Source organism: Narcine bancroftii, chromosome 11, assembly GCF_036971445.1.
Source record: "Narcine bancroftii isolate sNarBan1 chromosome 11, sNarBan1.hap1, whole genome shotgun sequence".
NCBI lineage: Eukaryota > Metazoa > Chordata > Chondrichthyes > Torpediniformes > Narcinidae > Narcine > Narcine bancroftii.
Genome location: NC_091479.1, coordinates 101,726,305 through 101,742,652, shown reverse-complemented (window position 1 = coordinate 101,742,652; position 16,348 = coordinate 101,726,305). Strand labels below are relative to the sequence as shown.

Below are 16,348 nucleotides of genomic sequence, written 5' to 3'. Positions count from 1 at the left end.
TGCTGTTTTGCTGCCTGGTCTCCATATCCCATGATTCTCTTGCCCAAAAATCGATTGATCTATATTTGAATTAAAATGACTGCGGTTCCAACAATGTTCTGGGTAGAACACTCCAGAGTCATGAGAGTAATTTATTGTCATAATATATAAATGCACAGGGATTCTTGCCAGCTGTTGCTGAACAGGCATGCAAATTGCACCAAATAGGAATTATAGAACCACAATAAGCCATGAGGCAGAAAAAAGGGTTTATATAATGGGATAGATAAATAAACACACTCTCATAGAGCGTTACAGCAAGGAAACGGGCCCTTGAACCTTGCTTGTCCATATTAAATGTAAGTTTAATTTAATTTTAGAGATACAGTACAGTAACAGTCCAGTCTACAGGTCCGTGCTGCCCAAATAGACCCATATAACCAATGAACCTATTAATCCCTTAGGTCTTTGGAAGTGCCCCTCAAGTCTCTTAAATCTTTCCCCTCGCACCTCGTTCTGAATGAATATGTTTAATTGGCTCAGTCTAGTTCTGAGGCTACAAAACAAGGCACGTAACCTGCTTATGGGGACAAAGAGAGTGTAGCATTCCCTCTTGCCAGTGTAAGCTGGGTCTGTTGTAATATCTTAATTACAGTTCAAACGCTATTTGGTTCTTGAGGCTCAATGGCTGGCATTTACTGTCTCCTGACTCAGATGGGATGGAGGTTCCCCCCCCCCACCGTGTTGTGACTGACACCAGCAGCTCATATGTCCGGGGAAATCAGGTTTCTGATTTTGTTTCACAAACTCTGCTCCCTGTGTTTGTGAATAGCCAGTATTTCCTATCATTGTAGCAACCATTTTTCTGTCTTTCTTTGTATTGAGCAGTCACATGCTACAATTGGATAAGACGTAAGCGGCTTTCTGTGGAAGGAAATGTTACAATGCACTAATATTGACTGGTCTTGGACCAGTCTGCTCTAGTTTGACCTTCACTGGTGTTTGGTGTGAACAAAGTCAGCGTCTGTACCACCTGCCTGGTCGCTAGTCATGAATCACTGTGGTATGCAACACACCATGATCGCAGCTTCTTTCAAAATGCTCCCAATCATATATGTATAGATCTAGTAGAACCAATGAACATTACAGCACAGAAACAGGCTCTTCTAGTCTATGACAAACTATTTTTTCTTAGCCCCACTGACCTGTACCCAGTTCGTAGCCCTCCATATCCCTCCTATCAATGTATCTGTCCAAATTTCTCTTAAATGTTAAAATTGAGCCCACATTCACCTCTTCAGCTGGCAGCTCGTTCCACACTCCCACTGCTCTCTGTGTGAAGTTCCCCCTAAACATTTCCTCTGACTCTCTTAACCCATGTCCTCTGGTTTTTTTTTAATCTCACCCACCCTCAGAAAAAGCCTATCTACATTTACTCTGTCTATCCCCTTTATAATTTTAAATACTTCTTATCAAATCTTCCCTCATTCTTCCACACTCAAGGGAATAAAGTCCTTTTTTCCTTTTTTTTCTGGGCTTATAGATAAATAATTGCATATCTAAGGGAGGAAGGAAAGAAAGAACAAACAGGAAGACAAAGAAACAGAAGGAAAGGAAAAAAGGTTTGAGTCGAATGATGACATGTTGCAGGGATTGGAGCCAGTGCTTGGTGGTGAGTCAGGACTGTCCTGCCCCAGGGTCACCCTGCCCAGGGCATCGGCGTGGCTGTTCGCAGCAGGCAGGAGGGGGGCCATAATTGTTGAAGCGAGACTATAGCTGAACCTCAGAGCAGATAGCAACTGACCTCCATAGTCACAGTCTCCGCTGTGCTTAAGGCCACGTGATCGGCTGGTGGGGACCATCTGTACACCAGCTTGGGCCAGCAGCTAATAATAGTAGAGGTCAAGCATTGCATCCCTTCTGAATGCAGTTTCTGTAAATGAGAGCAGCTGGTTAGAGGACAATGTATTCTCAAACTGATCTGATCCACCCCTTCTAAACTCCTTAAAAGTGTCTCCAAACTGATTTCATCTATACCCCATAAAAGAGTCTCTTAACCTTCCATGGAATGGTTTGAACATTTTTTTGCAGTTCTGTGCATACTTACCACTGCAAAGTCTCTTGGATCTAGTGACAATTTGCTTTTATAATACACCAAGAACTAGGAGTAGGAGTAGGCAATCCGTCTCATCGAGCCTGCTTCACCATTCAATGAGATGGGAACCATGGTTAGTGCAACAATATTACAGGGACAGTGACCCAGATCTGAATCCAGAACTGTCTGTAAGGATTTGTACATTGTCCCATTGACTGTGTGGGTTTCCTTTGGGTGCTCTGATTTCCTCCCACCCTTTAGAAACATACGGGGGTTGTAGGCTAATTGGGGTCAATTGGGTGGCACAGACCTATGGGCCAGAAGGGCCTGTTACTCCGCTGGCTCTCAACACTCTGATGGCTCCCCTAAACTTTCCTCCATTCACATTAACCAGATGTCCTTCAATATTTGCTACTGTCATCCTGAATTAAAAGGTGCTGGTTGTCCACCATATTTAAGCCCCTCTTAATCTTAAGTCACTTTTCATCCTTCGTTGCTCCAACCTTGACATGTCCTCCAATCCTGGCAGCCAATTTGCAACGAGTTTCTGAAGTGTCCCTGTGCATCAGTATATATGGGCTTTGTCACAGAGAGAGAGAGAGAAGGTTGAGAGTTTGAGTCTCACTCCAGGGATTTGACTGGAGAATTCTGCTTGATGCTCCCAGTACCATTCTAAGGCAGTTCAGCTCTGTCCAAGGTGCTGAATTTCACACTTCACAATCATTTCTTGATTTTATAAAGGGATTGTGTGTCTTGAAAAATATTCTATTCGGTGAATCAAAAACTATGGGAAAGATGTGTTATTTATTATAGCAGAAAATACCTTTTCAAGTCAGAGACATACCCCAAAGAGTCAATGAGATTATAGTGACAATTCCCAATCAAGGCAGCGTTAAATCATGGAATTACTCTCTCACTTCCCTGCATTGAGTTCTCTTTCATAAGCGTCCTTGTTCTTTCTCACGGTTACTTTCATATCTTTAGTCACCTTATTATCATGAAACATGCATAACCTTGTTCAAAATCAAAGTACTGCAGATGCTAGAAATCTAAACTAAAAGATGTTGCTTGGATTGGAAAATAAGTCTTATGAGGCAAGGTTAGTAGAGCTAAGACTTTTCTCTTTGGAGCGAAGAAGGATGAGAGGTAACTTAATAGAGGTCTACAAGATTCTGAGAGGCACAGATAAGGTGGACAGCCTGTACCGTTATCCCAAGGCAGGAGTAGCAAACACCAGAGGTCATCTAAACAAGGTGAGGGGAGGAAAGTTTTGGGGAGATGCTGGGGATAGGTTTTTTATTGTTTAAAATATTTTATTGAGTTTGATTGAAAATGTAAGTAATACATTCCTAAAGAACCAACTACAGTATATATTTATATTGATGTTCATATTGTACATTAATGATAGTACATGAAATCATAATCAAACCCTTAAGTTTTTATTGCCCCGAAAAAAAGACTAAGTGAAAAAAAAAGATAATTGCTCTTACTCCTCCTTCTAAACAAAGTTGAATTATTTTAGCAGTCTTGGAATCAAGCAATCATCTCCAGAGGTCCAGCAAAACATACCAATCAACTGCATCTCTGTACCTCAATTAATCAAATTGTGGTAATAAACCATAAATGGATCCCATGTCTTATCCAACGAGACCTTAATTTTCCTGGTATTATGTCTAATTTTCTCTAGACTCAAAAAGCACATGTATTCAAGTGGGTAGGTGCAAAATCATCTTTCCATTTCAACGGGAGTTCTCTTCTGGCCAGCAAAGTAAAAAATGCTAAAACTTGGTCATTGATTTGATGTTAAAATTATATTCTCATCCAAGGTGAAACCAAATATTGCTATTATCGGACAGGTTTCAAGATTGATCCTGAAGATATCCGAAAAGATTTTAAAAATCTGTCCAAAATTTTCCTAATTTGGGGCATGACCACAACATGTCTATCAAAGAGGCTTCAAAAATGTTACATTTATCACAGAATGGATTGATAACAAGATAAATTCTAGGCAGTTTAGAAAAGAGTATTCTATGTATCACTTTAAACTGAATGAAACTGTGTCTAGTGCACAGAGAAGAATTATTAATAAGGCCTTGAATTTTGGACCAGTCTTTCTCTGAAGGATAGATTAAGATTGTTCTCCCATTCAGTTTTCATTTTAATTAAAGAAACTCTTTTATTCAATACTTTATAATATAAAGTGGATATTATGCCTTTATATACAAAATGTAGTTCAAAAAAATTGCCTATAAAATTCAGATCAGGAAGATGTGGAAATTCTGGAAGTTTAGATCGAATAAAATGCCTAATTTGGAAATACCTAAAAAAATGTCTATTTGGTCAATCAAATTCTGCCATCAATTGTTGTAAAGGTGCAAAATTTAGTTGAATAAAAAGATTTTTAAAGCTTTTAATCCCTAGCTGATTCCATTCTTAAAACCTGCATCTAAAATGGAAGGCTGGAAAAGATGATTGGACAGAATCGGACGAGCGAACAAAAATCCCAAAAATCAAAAAAAATTCCTGAATTGAAACCAAGATTTTAGTCTCTGTCTCATTATTAAATTCTTTGTTAATTTTGGAATAGAAAAAATGTAAGGATGAGCCTAAAGATTTCAACTCAGGGCAGTCGTCTATTTTACCAAATTGTAACAACATTAACATATTCCTCATATTTCTTATTTATTGCCCAATAAATATTTTATTCTGAAGATAAATTTTATTTAATCAAGCTTTGATAATTTTTTTTAACAGAGAGTTGTGGTGGTGAAAGGTAGAATATTAGGGGCATTTAAGAGACTCTTAAGCACATGGTTTAAAGGAAAATAGAATATTCAAGGTAGGAAGGATTTTTTTTGGTAGGAATATATATAGGTTGGCACATCAAGGGCAGAAAGGCCTGTGCTGTGGTGTTCTATGCTCTAGAAGAGGACTCTGCAAAACCTCAGCAGGTTGGGGAGCATCTGTCTGTGGAGAAGGATACAAAATTAAGGTTTCAGGTTGATGATCTTCATCAGAACTGAGAAACATTAGAGAGGAACATGTTTTAAGAGGCAGGTGGAGGTGAGGGAGGGGACTGTCTGTTATGGGCTAAAAGTCAGGAGAAGTTGAGAAAAGAACATGCATGGTGAGCGAGGAGGTAATGCAATGTGATTTGCAGCTTTTGCAGTATATTGTTAGGGACATATTAAGGCATGCTGGCCAAATTTTGGTTCAAACCAGTAGTCAAGTCAAAGTTAAGTCAAATTTTTTTATCACCTGTCTGTACAACCAGACAAAAGTATTTATCCTGGCGACAGTGCACACACATTCTCAATGCACAGCACATAATCATGTAGACTTAAAGATAGAATATAAAATAAATGTATATAAATATTTCAAAATAATTTACTCATTTCATTTATGAGACCCCCAAGGGTACAGGACAACTTTCATCAATCTTGCAGCCTGTGGCAAGAAGTAAAATCACAAAGCAGGGAGAAACTCAGCTGATTAAAGAGTGGTCTTTATACTTTACTTTGGCTTGGCTTCGCGGACGAAGATTTATGGAGGGGGTAAAAAGTCCACGTCAGCTGCAGGCTCGTTTGTGGCTGACCAGTCCGATGCGGGACAGGCAGACACGATTGCAGCGGTTGCAAGGGAAAATTGGTTGGTTGGGGTTGGGTGTTGGGTTTTTCCTCCTTTGCCTTTTGTCAGTGAGGTGGGCTCTGCGGTCTTCTTCAAAGGAGGCTGCTGCCCGCCAAACTGTGAGGCGCCAAGATGCACGGTTTGAGGCGTTATCAGCCCACTGGCGGTGATCAATGTGGCAGGCACCAAGAGATTTCTTTAGGCAGTCCTTGTACCTTTTCTTTGGTGCACCTCTGTCACGGTGGCCAGTGGAGAGCTCGCCATATAATACGATCTTGGGAAGGTGATGGTCCTCCATTCTGGAGACGTGACCCATCCAGCGCAGCTGGATCTTCAGCAGCGTGGACTCGATGCTGTCGACCTCTGCCATCTTGAGTACCTCGACGTTAGGGGTGTGAGCGCTCCAATGGATGTTGAGGATGGAGCGGAGACAACGCTGGTGGAAGCGTTCTAGGAGCCGTAGGTGGTGCCGGTAGAGGACCCATGATTCGGAGCCGAACAGGAGTGTGGGTATGACAACGGCTCTGTATACGCTTATCTTTGTGAGGTTTTTCAGTTGGTTGTTTTTCCAGACTCTTTTGTGTAGTCTTCCAAAGGCGCTATTTGCCTTGGCGAGTCTGTTGTCTATCTCATTGTCGATCCTTGCATCTGATGAAATGGTGCAGCCGAGATAGGTAAACTGGTTGACCGTTTTGAGTTTTGTGTGCCCGATGGAGATGTGGGGGGGCTGGTAGTCATGGTGGGGAGCTGGCTGATGGAGCAAAGATATAGCAAAGATAAAGATACCTCGCCAGCATTTTGGGCTTGAGCCCTTCATCAAGGATTGAGCAAATTTAGCAAGGGTCAGAGTGAAAGTCAGTGTGGTGGAGGTTATTGAGGGAAGGAGGGTAGGGACTCTAAGCGACATTTGCAGTGAATATCGTCCAAGGGAGATCCCAGTGATCTTCTTGGTCGTTTTAATGATCCACTGTTTAAATGAGAAGGGTTAGTCAAGGAATTTCATGATATTAGGTGGTTGGGAAGGAGGGTATCAGTGGAAGGGAGCTGTGAGGAAAAAGGAATCGAAGGGGAGTGGCTCTTGCCAAAGTTAATTTGGAAGGAATTGTGAATCAGACTAAGCTGGATATTGAACAAGCAATGGAGGCAGTAGAGTGGCCAGTTTACAGTGGGGCAAAGCTGAGCACGTCTCAAGGAATAATACAGTGTGAACAGGAAAGGATCCAAAGAACAAGGTGTGCAAGTTGGAAGTGTTGCCATTGGTTAAGATGTTCAATTTTCATTGTAACTTTCCCAATCTCAAGATATCCAAGGTGCTTCCTAGGCAATGGGGCTCTTTGAAGTGGGATTAATATTTCCAAAGCAGCAGCCAATTGGGGCACAGCAAAATCCTGCAATAAACAAGGGTCATGACCAGACATTAGGCCCAAAGTCCGTGCAGCACTCAGTGAGCATTGACAATTCTACCAAATGCCTGCATTGGTGACTGGGTCTGTGACGATGGTAATTTTAGATTCAAGATTATTTTATTGTCATATATAATAAAACAGAAGCACGGTTGCCGTAGAGGTTAGTACAATGTCATTACAGCGCCAGCAGTCGGGCCGGGTTTCGAATCCCACGCTGTCTGTGAAGAGTTTGTATGTTCTCCCTGGGTCAGCGTTGTTTTCCCAGAGGGCTCCAGTTTTCTCTCGCCATTCAAAATGTATTGGGGGTGTTGGTTAATTGGGTGTAAATTTGGCGGCAAGGTGTCGTGGGCCAAAATGGCCTGCTATTGTGCTGTATATCATTTTTTTTAAAAAGTGATATTAGATGAAATTTCCTTTACATAAGAAAGACAAAGATTTACTATCAGCAAAAATTGCTCAGTGCCCCTTACAGCCCAGAGAAAGAAAAGCAAAAGTGAGTCCCCCCACAGTCACTGAATGTCAATGGCTTTGTCTCTAGTGCTCCCACAGCCTTCAGTTCAAATCAGCACTAACTCAAGCTCCAGATGCACACCTCTGACCTAATCAGGACCCTCTTGCATCCTGGTTCTGATACCTGCTATACCTTCAGCCAGTATCCAGCAGTCTGCAGCCTGGTGTGAGTCCCTTGACTCCAGTAGGGAATTTGGGTCTGTGAAAGGAGACAGAGGGAAAAGGGAAGAGAGAAAGAAGGGCAGAGTTGGGGGAAAGAAAACAGGGGAATGATGGGGGCTTTCTCATGAAAAACTGGAGAAATCGATGTTAATGTCCGTTTGGAGGGTGTCTGGATAGACTACGAGGTGTTGTTCCTCCAAGTTGAGGGTGGTCTCAGTTTGGCAGAGCATGAGACCATGGACAGACATGTCAGCAAGGGAATGGGATGGGGAATTGAAATGGGTGGCCACCACCAGAGTACCCAGAGAAAGCCCACATGGTCGCAGCGAGAATGAGGTCAGGATCGGACCTAAGTGTCTGAAGCTGTGAGTCAGCAACTCTGCGGCTGCGCCACTGCCCTGATCAACTATAAAGTCTTCATTCATGAGTTGTAACTAATGTCTGCTGCTAAAAATCTGCTGCTTCAGAAATTCCAGTGAACTATTGTTAGGTCTGCTTTGTTCATGAATGAGTGAGACAAACACCAGGCTGAGTCGAAATCAGGGTTCTTTGTTCTTTATTACCGGATTGTAACACTTGCGACTAACAAAGTTAGTCGGAGAATGCATTCTGCCGTTATCAGCAAAATGGTGATTTTTTATACCCTTGGATACATGCTTAGAACATCATCATATCATTACTTGTCCAATGACTAAAACTGTTGCTATCCTTTCCCTGCTAGCTTCCTGCCTCTCAATCCATCAATGTCTCTCTTATCTTGTAAGTACAAGGATGCATTTACATCTTGTTACAGCCCTGTACATTCCCATCTCATGATGTTTTACCTAACAGGAGTACAAGGACACCTCCCCTTCTTGTTACTGCCCTGTACAGGGTAACTCCCTACACATTCCCATCTCATGATGTTTTACCTTACACTATTCTCTTGAAGGTAGGAGCACATGTGGACAGGGTGGTGAAGAAGGCCTTTAGTATGCTTGCTTATATAAATCAGTGCAGAGAATATAGGAGTTGGGAAGTAATGATGAAACTGTACAAGGCATTGGTGAGGCCAAATTTAGAGTACTGTGTGCAGTTCTGGTCACCGATTTTATAGGAAGGATATTAACAAGATAGAGAGAGTGCAGAGAAAATTTACAAAATGTTGTTATATGATAAGCTTCATGTACAACTGATTTCATGACCTATATATACAGGTATGTTTTATCTGAATACAATTGTCTCTGTAATAATCTATATCTGTTTAAGGCTAAAAACCCACCAGGAAACATTCTCCAGCTATGGTTAACAGGAGGAATGTAAAGCTATCATGAGATTAAATGAAAGGGCAGATAACTTTGCCAAAAAGTGTCATGGTAACAGGCCCTTCTGGCCCACGAGCCCGTACCGCCTAAATAACCCCAATTAACCTACAATCCCTGCTTATTTTGAAGGGTGGAAGGAAACTGGAGCACCTGGAGGAAACCAGAACATACAAACTCCTTACAGCCAGCGCTGGATTTGAGCCCAGGTCACTGGCGCTGTAATAACATTGCGCTAACCGCTGCGCCAACTGATAACTTAGGAACTCAGCAAACACAGACCAAACAATTGATCAGAGAAAGTTGCATCCAAGAGTAATCCACTATAAAGTTTCAAAGTAGATTGGAAGATTTTCTATACATTCATTAAAGGGGAAAAATAGCAAAAGTTAAATTATCTCTCAGAGATTGACAGGAAAATGAAGAATTGAGAAATTGCAGAGTGACCTGATAAAAAATTATAAGAATAAAAAATTATAAGGGGCACAGATCAGGGTGACAGTCTTTTTCCCAGGGTATAGGAGTCTAACGCTAGAGGGCAAAGATTGAAGGACAGAGTGGAAGGAGTTAAAAGGGATTTGGGAGCAACTTTTTCAGATCAGATACTATTTATCGCATGCATGCAAATAGGAGAAGCTCAGGTCAGCACCTTGGTCAGCATGGATGAGATGGACCAAAGGGCCTGTTTCCATGTTGTGTAAATCTTTGGCTCTATGATTAGGCGGGGTTGACAGACTTATGATAGGGAAATGTTACTGGACAGTGTTTTTTGAAGTTGTCCCTTGCAGATTAAGGAAGGGTGGGGCATTTGAACTTTCAGCTCCTTTTGTATGAGGTTGTTAAACAGGATCATGGGACTGGGGGATTGATGGATGAGGTCAGAGTAATCATTAACAGGTAATTTTTGAGTTACGAGTTCGAGGTTGCTGAGGATATCTGCTGAAGCCATGGTTGTGAACAACCATGGGTCTGAACGAGGATCCAAATGTAATGTATCCTAGGTGTCAGCATGTGAAGGAGGCAGAGACACATTGGGGAGGGGGATATGGGCAGGCTAACTGAATGGAAACGGGTGTGACAGATAGGATATCAAGGTCATCTGCTTCAGTAGAATAAATAGAAAAGCAGAGTTTTTTTTAAGCGGTGAGAGATGCATCAATGATCAAAGGGATCTGGATGTCCTTGTATAAATTAAAGTAGAAGTTAATGTGCAAATATAGAAAGTAATTAGGAATGCAAGAAGATTTATTAGAAGAGTAAAGATAACTAGTGCATGGGTCACTGGGAATGCTGAGAAACGCTCCATGTCAGAATGTAATCTTTCTCAACACATGCAATTCAAGCACTGCTTGATTTCAATAACTGTGTGACAACAGAGAGTTCTGCACCAAATCGTGTGTTGTTTCCTTCCTCCCCTGCTCCAGACACTACCAAATCCACCTTACCATTACGCCAATCACTGAGTCTCTTGGCTTCCACCTGGTCTGTGGATTGGTGCAATACCACGGCTGTCACCTTGAAACTTTGGGAACCTGCTCTCCCTTACTGTCCCAATAGACATGAGGCTCTTCCTGGAACTTGCTTCATGAAGGAAATATTCCCATTGCTGAGAAAATACTGAATCACCATCTAAAAATGCTCTGGACTCAGGCTACTCTTAGTGTTCTCCCTCTCGAGCAGCTGACCCTGCTGCCTTCCAGATTGTTCCCTCAACCTTCAGTGGCCTCTGCAGATAGTGCAGTGTTGAACATCTGCCCCTGACCTCACAGCCAACAATGTAGTGTCTGGTTACTTGCCACAGAGTGGACAAGTGTCTGTCTCTTGAACAGTCAGCAGTACAACGACTGCTGGACCTATATAGATTATTTCTTATATTCTGTTTATTGAATGATAGAACACCACAGCACTAGTTCATGTTGAAATGTTATTCAATTTAGGGCAATTAACTTAAACCCAGATCATAGCCCTCCCATCCATGTATCTATCCAATCTTCTCTTAAATGTTGAACTTGAACCCTCACCCACCACTTCGAATGGCAGCTTGTTCCATCCTCTCACCACCCTCTGAAGGAAGAATTTCCCCCTAATGTTCCCCTTCAACATTTTACCCTTAACCCATGTCCTCTAGTTTTCATCTCATTGGAAAATGTTTATCTTGTGAAGGGCACATCTGCTGAAGGTTACCCTCACCTTAAGAGTCTGCTCCTGGAGATATCACATTTTCATTTATTCCCCTGCAATACTCATATATGCTGGAGAAACTCAGCAGATTGGGGCAGCATTCACAGGAAGTAAAGGGCGACCAATGTTTCATGCCTTGGACCTTCATCAGTTCAATATACCTCAGCCTTCTTCACTCCAACGAAAATGGTTCCAGCTTGTTAATCCTGTCATTTGTGAGACATGTTTGGAGATTTGTCTCCCAACAATATGGACTCTGCCAGTGAGTACATAATGCAAAATCTGATGATTGCCACAGGATCTCATTGATGCACCAGCCTTCCCACTTGAGGCACAGGTTACTGTCAGTCAGATGAAAACATTTAAGACTGAATGAGATAGAATTTTTCATAGTAGCATAATTAAGGGTTATGGGTGAAGGTGAGTTCACCGCCAGATCTACCATGATCTTATTGAATGGTGGAGCAGGCTCAATGAGCTGGATGGCTGACTCCTCTTGTTTCTTATGTTCTCATAAACGATGCCATTTATTGAAGACATAATGGGTGTTGCCTCAAACCTTAGAAATTAATATTTTTAAAAACTTCAGATCCTAAAAATCTGAAATAAAAACAAATACTCAGCAGGTCAGGCAGCTCCCGTGCAGTGAGAAACATTTGTCAGACCTGAAATATAAAGGGAGGCTGGGGCTGCTTATCCTGGAGAAATGGAGGTTCAATGGGATATGCTAGACATTTATAAAATTGGTAAGGGTATAGATCGGGTAGACTGCAGGAAACTCCCCCATATCAGAGGTTGTTAAAATTTAAGAAATAAAGTTAGGTTAAGGGGAAGAGATTCCAAGGGAATCTGAAGGGGATCTTCTTCACCCAGTGCAATTATACTGCCTGAGAGAGTGATGGAAGCAGAGGAAGTTGGAGTTTTTTTAATTACAGGTGTGCAATGCCACAGTCAGTGAAATTTGCCATGATATGGGCAATCTAAAAAGGAAAGTGCAGGAATTTGTAGTCAATTCCTGCACCACAATTTATCCTACAGAACCCATGCTACTTTTCAGGGGAAGCCTGCAGTCTAAATCGCACTGCAAAACTCACCTCATGAATTCAACATCCAGCTGGTGATTCAGGCCACATTGCTCCATGTAAAAGCACCGGGACTAAAGTGCACAAGTACTTAAGGCGTGCAGTGCAAACGACCACGAGGTGAGTAATTATGTTAATTTATGTTAAATTTTTTACAGATTTTTCCAACATTGCTGTCTAAAAACACTTTTTTAGCATTTAAGATGGGAGTAGATGCACACTTGAGTTCCCCAGGTATAAACAACCATTGGCCAAGTGCTGAAAGATGAGATTAATATAGAGGGGTTAGGGTTAGGTCAAACCCAATTACACCCAATTGACCTACAACCCTTAGTATGCTTTGAACAGTAGAGGAAACCAGAGCTCCTGGAGGAAACCCATGCAGACATGGGGAGAACCTATAAACTCTTTACAGACAGTGCGGGATTCGATAATGTCAAATTGCATTACCATCTGCTGCTGCTTCTACCAACTTCCCAATGGATCTATATATCCCTCCTGTATCTTTTCACACTCCTCTTTGCTGTCTGTGACTCCACTACCATTGACAAATGTGCTATCAGTCCACCTACAATACAAGTCACTCATATATACATATATTATATATATATATTGTAGAACAAGCAATCCTGAACCTGGTACACCTTAGTTTCATACCTCCTTGACCACTAACTTTTTTTTTTAATCTAAATTTTTTCCATACATGTAATTAATAAACCTCTACATAGACAAAATATTAATTCAATTTAAAATTATAATGATTAGATGATGGTATTACCCCACCCTTACTCTCTCCTCTTTCCTCTTTGTAGCCCCCAACTAAAAAAAGCATATAATAAGATATAAATGTAATACATAATTATATAAAATATAGAAACAGAGAAAAAGAGAAAAATAATTTCCTGGACTGCTCACTTGGGTCCCACAATATTTATACAATCATTTTAGGGAAGAAGATTAACACAGGCCTTAAGACGTCAGAAGTACATTTTTACATATTCACCCCTAAACTTTGCATATATGGGCTTCAAATTTGTAAAATGATAGGATATTTATTTCTTAAATTGTATGTTATTTTCTTCAAAGGGATACAACTTTGAATTTCTGTATTCCATCTTTCCATACATAAATGTGCATCTGATTTCCAAGTCACTGCAATACACTTCCTTGCCACCGCTAATGTTATTTTCATCGAACATTTCCTTAAAAATAGGAATCAATATGTCTTTAAATTCTTTATAAAATTCAGCTGGAAAACCATCTTCCCCTGGGGATTTATTACTTTGTAATGAACTTATTGCCTCCTTTACCTCTAATTGTGTCTAATGTGTGCTCAATTCTGTTTGTTCTTCCATATTTAATCTAGGTAAATTTATCCTTGATAAATATCTGTCTATTTTATTATTGCCTTTTAAGGACTAGTTTAGAATAAAAGTTTTTAAAATTTAATTTATTTCTCAAGGTTTATAACTGATCACATTTTAATAATTTTTAACTGAATTGATCATTCTTGAAGCCTGCTCAGATTTCAATTGTCATGCAAGTACTTTATGTGCTTGTTCACCTAATTCATAATACCTCTGTTTAGTTCTTATAATAATTTTTTCCATTCTGTAGGTTTGTAATCTATTGAAGTTTTTTATTAATTAGTTGCCTACGCTTGGCTTCAGAACTTCACTTCTAAAGATCTTTTTCCAATACCTTTATTTCTTGCTCCAAAAAATCTACATCTTTCATATAATCTGTCTTAATTTTAGCAGTAAAACATAATTTGTCCTCTCAAGCTTTTAAGGCACATATATTATGAATTTATCATTCACCAAATTCAAATCACAAAATAACTGAATTTGCCTTCCAATAAAGTTGCAAAAATCTTTTCTTTTTAATAATGAAGTCAGTTTCCATCATTGTACCGATTTCTTTTTATCTGGCATTATAATAGTCATTAATAAAGGCTAATGATCAGATAAAATTCTTATTTTATATTCAACATCTAATATCCTGCCTTGTACGTAGTAAAAATGAGTCAATCCTAGAATAAGAATCATATCTATTTGAATAAAAAAAGTAGCCTCTTTCTCTAGGATGAATTCTCCCCCACACATCTATTAAATTCAAGTCTCTCATTAATGCCAAAGTAGCTTTTGCTGTTTTAGTCCTGACCACTACCTCAAATCAGCAAGACGATTCTCCAAAACACCTTGTATCCCGTGCACCCTATTCTTCTGGACAAGGCTGCTGTACAGGACTTTGTCAAAGCCTTTCTAGGGTCCATTTTGTCAATTTTGTATTGCCACCAGTTGGTACCTCTGACAGTCAGGGGTGATACCAGTCTGGAATGCAAGTCCCTGTAGTCAAGTTTGAAGGCCTAGAGTAGTAACTTGGAAGGAGATCTGTGCAATGAGACTCAGCCAAACAGGTAGGGTTTCACTTCGTCACTGTAGTGCTTAGAGTACCGGTATATAACAAGAGTATTGGAAAAATAGTTTTTAAAATATACAATGCTGCAGAAACTCAGCAGGTCAAACAGTGTAATTCATATAGAAGAGATGCATAAGCAATGTTTTAGGCTTGAGTCCTTCATCAAAGTATTACTTGTTAGTTATGTATCTTTATCTGTGCTATATAAAGCATACCTTGATGAAGGGCTCAAGCCTGAAATGCATCTTTGCCATATAAAGGACACTGCTTGACCTGCTAAATTTCTCCAGCATTGTGTTTTTTTACTTTAATCACAGTGTCTGCAGACTTTCCTGTTTTATTCCTATTGATCTGAATTAAATTATTTAAACTTAGTTATCACTTTATACCTGGTACATTGAGAAGGGTTCTCTGTGAGCCATCTGACAGGTTATTTTTAACCTTTATGCAGCCATTAAGGAGCAAAATAGAAATACCATGCAGAGTTGATGTTCAAAGCAACAGGTGATTTGTTAAAACTGATGCACATCAGGAGACCAGTCAAAACTAATCTCCTGAACATGATTTTGGTCCAGGTTTTATACTCTCAATGGAAACAATTACAGAAACTTGATTAACTTAGTTTTACTGTTTTGATTACATAATGGGAGTTACAAAGATCTAGTTACTGGCAAGATAAAGGTTGATTACAGAATAGGATACTTATTTATCTACAAGTTTAACAGTTAACAGAGGGTCTAAGTTAATGGTGTATGTTATGATCGTAACTAACTTAACATTAATCCAATTACTAATAACAGCAAAGAGTGCACGTAATTAATTGTGTTCCTGGAACTTGGGTGGTGTCACTGCTGTATTTCATGCGTTACTCTTGGGCCTGTCTTTGGTTCCCTGTCACCACATAAATACAATCCTCATCCCTCTTTACTAGGTATAGCCCTCACAATTCTTTCCCCTGCCACACAAAGCATATAGTTACAATGGAAAGGAAAGTCCATTAGTATCAAGCAAGGGCAACATGTGGAACAGATCGGGTAAATGCAGAGCATTCTGGGCAGCACAGTTATTGCAGCAGTTGGCGCAATGCTGTTACAGCGCCAGCGACTCGTGTTTGAATCGGACTCTAAGTTTGTATGTTCCCCCCATGTCTGTGTGGGTTTTCTCCTGGTCCTCTGGTTTCCTCCTACCCTTCAAAGACGTACGGGAGTTCATTGGGGTCTTTCGATGGCAAGGGCTTGTGGTCCAGAAAAGCCTCTTACCGTGCTGTGGACAAAAAAAAGAAAAAAGTATTTTATCTAGAGTAGGGGAATCGAATACCAGAGGACATAGGTTTCGGGGTTTTTTATACAGAGGATGATGGTCTGTTTTTTATACAGACTGCTGGAGGAGGTGGTTGAAGCAAGTACTATTGCAATGTTTAAGAAAATATAGGACAGGTACGTGGATAGGATGGGTTTAGAGGGATATTGGGCCAAATGTAGGCAGGTGGGTCTAGTATAGGTAGGACATTTTGGACGGTATGGGCAAGTTGGGCTGAAGGGGCTGTTTCCACACTGTATAGCTCGATGACTCTATGTTGTGGGG

The 16,348-nt window shown here is 40.4% G+C and overlaps 1 protein-coding gene and 1 long non-coding RNA gene across 2 annotated transcripts in view; one reads left to right on the top strand and one right to left on the bottom strand.

Moving 5' to 3' along the window:
• Window positions 1-12,295: 12,295 nt before the first annotated feature.
• The window catches only part of LOC138746238 (uncharacterized), a 36,442-nt gene continuing 32,389 nt past the window's right edge, over window positions 12,296-16,348 (top strand). Inside the window, exon 1 of the long non-coding RNA XR_011346815.1 lies at window positions 12,296-12,463. This is a non-coding gene — a long non-coding RNA (uncharacterized lncRNA). The remainder of the gene's footprint in view (window positions 12,464-16,348) is intronic.
• The window catches only part of kitlga (kit ligand a), a 113,675-nt gene continuing 110,578 nt past the window's right edge, over window positions 13,252-16,348 (bottom strand). Inside the window, exon 10 of the mRNA XM_069904303.1 lies at window positions 13,252-16,027. The gene's annotated coding sequence lies outside the window, so the exon portion shown is untranslated. The remainder of the gene's footprint in view (window positions 16,028-16,348) is intronic.